The following is a 5,621-nucleotide window of genomic DNA, read 5'->3' as shown; positions in this document are numbered from 1 at the left end:
TATTTTTGGGGCCCTTATCAAAAATAAGTTGTCTGTATGCTAATATTTTTTATTTCTGGGCCTTCAACTCTTTTCCATTGGTCTGAATATCTGGCATTATACCAGTATCACACTGTTTTGACCACTGTGGCCATATAATAGGTGCTAAAATCAGGTAGAGCAAGCCCTCCCGCTTTGCCTTCTTTTTGAGTTCTTTGCCAATTCTGGGCTTCTTGCCTCGCCATATAAAGTTCGTAATGTTTTTCCAATTCTTTCAAGAAGGATGATGGTATTTGTATTGGGAATAGCATTAAACTTGTTTAGTGCATTGGTCAGAAGTAGCATCTTTACTATATTGAGTCTTCCGATCCACGAGTATGGGATATCCATCCATTTGGCTTCTTATAACAGTGTTCTGTAGTTTTCCTCATACAAATCTTTTGGGTTTTTTAGCCATGTATATCCCTAGATATCTCAAGTTGTGCTTGGCTATTGTAATAGCGGCTACCTTTTTAATTGCCATTTCTGTGATCTTGTCTGATATGTATAGCTGTGTGATAAACTTCTGTTTGTTGATCTTGTATCCTGGCACTCTTCCATATTCCTCCATTGCTTCCAAAACTTCACTTGTGGAGCTTTGGGGAATTTTGATACATAAAATCATATCATCTGTGAATAATGATTGTTTTGCCCCTTCCTTCCTCAGACTACTATCTTTGAGGTTTTTCATCATGGTATGTTTGGGGACAAGGGGCATCTTGTCTGGTCTACTTTTTCAGTGGAATTATTTTCATCTTTTATCCATTGATTCCTATGTTCGCTATTGGCTTTTCATATATAGACTGCATAATATTGGGGAAATTTCCTTCCATTTGTTTCTTCTTGAGTGTCTTAAACAGGAATGGGTGTTGGATGTTGTCGAATGCTGATTTCAGCATCTATCAATATTATCATGTAGTTCTTATAATTTTTCCTGTCAATGTGGCGAATAATACTAATGGTCTTTTGTATGTTGAACCATCCCTGAATCCCTGGTATGAATCCAACTTTGTCATGGGAATTGTTTTTTACATGCATTTTGTATTCTATTGGCCATTATTTTGTTAAGAATTTTTTCATTGATTTTAATTAAGGATATTGGTCTGTAATTTTCAATTTTTGTGTGATCCTTGCCTGTGTTAGGTATCATAGTTAAACTAGGTTCATAGAAAGAGTTTTGGAATTTCCCGTCTTTTTCTGTGTTCTGGAAGGGTTTGTGTAGGACTGGTGTTAGTTCTTACATCAAAGCTTGGTAGAATTTACCTGTGAAGCCATCTAACCCAGGGAATTTTTTGTTGGTAATCACTTGATAACCTTGTCTATTTTTTCTATTGGCCTGTTAAAGTTCTTGACATCCATCTGAAATAGTCTAAGGAGGGATTGTTTTTCCAAGTATTTGTCCATGTCTTCCAAGTTGTTGAATTTGTAAAGTACAGGCCTTCATAGTACTGTGTAATTACTTTTTTATAGCATTAGGGTCCGTTGTAATGCTCCATGTTTAATTCCTCATCCTTGCTATTGAAATTTGTTCCTTTCTTTTTTTTGGTTAGGTTTGCCAACTGTATATCAATTCTGTTAATCCTTTCAATGAATCAACTTTCAGCGCATTAATTTTTCCCATAGGTTTCTTGTATTTCCTCTCCTGTATCTCAGCTCTAATTTTTATTTTTTCTTTCCTTTTCCTCTTAGTAGGATTGTCCTGTTGACTCTGCTGTAGTTGCTATAAGTTATGTGCCAGAATACCCACCACAAGTCTCTCTTCCTTTTTCTTGTGTGCATGTATTGCTATCAGCCTTTCTCTGATAAATGCCTTTGCTGTCTTCCAAAGGTTTTTGTATGTCGTATTTTCATTCTCATCGGTGTGTAGAAAATTTTATAATTCATCTCTGATGTGGGCCAATACGCACTTCTTTTGCAATAGAGTGTTTTCATCCTTAAATTGTTTGCCTTAGTTTTCTTCATCATCCTTTTGTTGTTATCCAGCCTTATGGCATAGTGGTCAGAGAGAGATGCCTGAATAAACTCTGTGCACATGAAATTAATCAGGCTTAACTTGTGCTCCAATCTGTGGTCTATCTTTGAGAATGTGCCATGTGAGTTGAAAAGAATGTGATTTTTTTTGCATTTGGGTGGATAGCTCTGAAAATATATATCAGGTCAAATCGTTCAATTGTGCTGTTCTGATCTGTAGTCTCTTTGTTACGTTTAATTCCTTGTGATATGTATTTTTCAGAGAGTGGTGTATTAAAGTCACCTACTATAATTCTTGAGCCTATGATTTTTTTCATCTTATGGAGTTTTTAATTTATGAATTTTGCTAGTCTCTCATTGGGAGTGTATATATTTATTATGCTCACTAGTTCTTGGACTACTGTTCCTTTCAGCAATATATAGTGCCCCTACTTGTCTCTTGTTATGGCTTCTACCATAAGGTGAATTTTGTCAGAGATTAATATAGCCACCTCTGCCATTTTTGTACTGCCATTTGCTTGTTATATTTTTCTCCAGCCTTTATTTCTCACCTTTTTTGTCGGCATGCTTAAGATATGTCTCCTGTAGGCACCAGATTGATGGGTTATGTTTTCTTAGCCAGTCTGTTATCCTCTGCTTTTAATGCCTGAATTCAGTCTATTGATATTCAGTATTATTACAACCATCTGTGGACTCTGTGATGTCATGGTGTACCTTTTGTATTTGGTGCTTTTTTAACCTACCTGTCTTATCAGTTTGTGTTATGTGTATGTGTGATTCATTCTTGCCTTTATTCTACTACTGTGCTAATGTTTTCTTGGGGCCTGTTTTCTCTTCGTTGCCCTCGATGGTGTTTTTCTATGTGGAAGTTTCTTACTTGCGATTGGAGAGTGTTGATCTGCCTATATTAGTTTGACAATGATCTTTTGTAGGCCTGGATTTCTTTTTATGTTTTCTTTGAATTTTTCCTTGTCTGGGAAGACTCGTAATTCTCCATCTATCTTAATAGATAATTTGGCCAGATATAATATAGTATCTAGCATTTGTTTTATTTTACTTCAATTTTTGGAATATGTTACTCCATTCCCGTCTCTTCTTCATTGTGTACACATAACTCTAAACATATTCGTCTTTGGGAATCTTTATAAGTGACTATTTGTTTTTCCCTAGCTGCTCTTATGATCTTCCATTCCTCATAATTGGGTAATTTAACTATTATGTGTCTTGGTGATTCTTATTAGGTTTCAGTCTGGCTGGTGTGTTTTCAGCCTCCTGAATGGTTGCCTGATTTTCATTTGTTAAGCTGGGGAACGTTTCCTTTAAGAATTCCCTCATTATTTTCATTGTTAACTTCTTTGATGTGTCTTGATCTGGTAGTCCAATTATTCTAATATTGTTCCTATTCATAGCATCAGACATGTCTCTCAAATTTTCCTCAGCTTCTCTGTCTTATTTGACTGCTTTTCCTGTTTTTTAAAGGTCTAGTTGATTATCCTCTGGGTCACTGGTGTGATTCTCTGCCTCCTGAAATCTGTTGGTAGAGTCTATTAATTTGCTACTCTATTTTGCTATTTCATCCCTTAGTTCTTGTTTTTCCCTTTGGTGTGTTGCCTTTAGCTCCTCAACATTTCATCCTTGTTATGTATTGTTTCCTTCATATCCTGCATAACTCCAAGAAGCATTTGGAAATTTATTTCTTGGGCAGGTCAATGTTTGCTTCTTTTTTTTTCTTTTTTTACATTTTATTAGGGACTCATACAACTCTTAACACAATCCATACATATACATACATCAACTGTATAAAGCACATCCATACATTCCCTGCCCCAATCATTCTCAAAGCATTTGCTCTCCACTTAAGCCCCTTGCATCAGGTCCTCTTTTTCCCCCCTCCCTCCCCTTTCCCCCCTCCCTCATGTGCCCTTGGTAATTTATACATCGTTATTTTGTCATATCTTGCCCTATCCGGAGTCTCCCTTCCCCCCCTTCTCTGCTGTCCCTCTCCCAGGGAAGAGGTCACATGTGGATCCTTGTAATCAGTTCCCCCTTTCCAACCCACTCACCCTCCACTCTCCCAGCATCGCCCCTCACACCCTTGGCCCTGAAGGTATCATCCACCCTGGATTCCCTGTACCTCCAGCCCTCATATGTACCAGTGTACAGCCTCTGCCCTATCCAGCCCTGTAAGGTAGAATTCGGATCATGGTAGTTGGGGGGAGGAAGCATCCAGGATCTGGGGGAAAGCTGTGTTCTTCATCGGTACTACCTCGCACCCTAATTAACCCATCTCCTCTCCTAAACGCCTCTATGAGGGGATCTCCATTGGCCGACACTTGGGCCTTGGGTCTCCACTCTGCACTTCCCTCTTCATTTAATATGGTATATATATGCATATATATATATATATATATATATATACATACACACACTTATATCTTTTTTTTTTTTTTGCATGATGCTTTATACCTGGTCCCTTGGCACCTCGTGATCGAACTGGCCGGTGTGCTTCTTCCATGTGGGCTTTTATGCTTCTGAGCTAGATGGCCGCTTGTTCACCTTCAAGTCTTTAAGACCCCAGACACTATCTCTTTTGACAGCCGGACACCATCAGCTTTCTTCAGCCCGCTGAGGTAAGGATTAAAAAATTTTTTAAAAAGCAAAAGTGGCATAGGGGAAAAAGCTACTGTATACAAACATTTTAGGGGTGAAGACTGTGTAGTATGGAAGAGACCAGACCAAAACCAGGGATGTACATGGTAGACAATGTTTGCTTCTTCTGTGGCCATCGTTAGGTTCATAACTTCTTCTGGGATTGTCTTCTGTGTCTCCTGGTTTTTCTTTGAGGCTGTTGGGGACTTGGCTATTCATGTATTGTTTTAGAAGATCCCCATGACATCTTCCATAGTTGAAGAACACTGGATTCTCTTTTGGCGAAATCAAATGAACTCTGAACTACATGAAGGTAGCCACACTTTCAGAGGGCCAGGATGGAGCTCTCCCTACTGGGTGGGCGAAATTGCCTTAGTAGAGGGTAGGGAGCTGGAAACCAGAAGTATCGTGTGGAAAGAAAGAGAGTGAGAGGAGAGAAACAGAATGAAGAAATAAAGAAGAAGAGGAAAAAATGTGAGAAGAAAGAGAAAGAAGGGGAAAACACAACTGTGCTCTCTAAGATTAACTGTGATTGGAAAGAGAGAAGAAATAAAGAAGAGAAAATTAAAAACAAGGTGATAGCTGATAACTGATGACCTGAATGTGGTGCTGGATGGGTTTAAACTTTGCCCAAGGATGGAAGGTTAGTGTGCCCTTTTAGTGTAGGGTTCCACCAGTGCTGGATGGAATTGCCTTATTTAGGAAGTTCACCATAGAAGCCAGGCTCAGCAGTGTGCAGCACTGTAGAGGGATGTCACAGCTGCCCTGCTGATTGGGTGGAGTTGCCCTAGGCAGAGTGCAGTGGCCCTGAAACCAGCAGTGGCTTAGGAAAGTAAAGTGAGGGGGATAAGAGGAAAAAAAGAAGAAAGAAAAAGACAAAACAAAACTGGGGTCTTTGAGACCAACTGTGGTGGGAAGGATAGAAGGGAGAGAGAATAAAGAGAGATGAAAAAGAATAGTAAGTAAGAGGATAACAGATGATC

Source organism: Tenrec ecaudatus, chromosome 2 (assembly GCF_050624435.1).
Source record: "Tenrec ecaudatus isolate mTenEca1 chromosome 2, mTenEca1.hap1, whole genome shotgun sequence".
Lineage (NCBI taxonomy): Eukaryota > Metazoa > Chordata > Mammalia > Afrosoricida > Tenrecidae > Tenrec > Tenrec ecaudatus.
Note: the sequence above shows the minus strand (reverse complement) of the source record.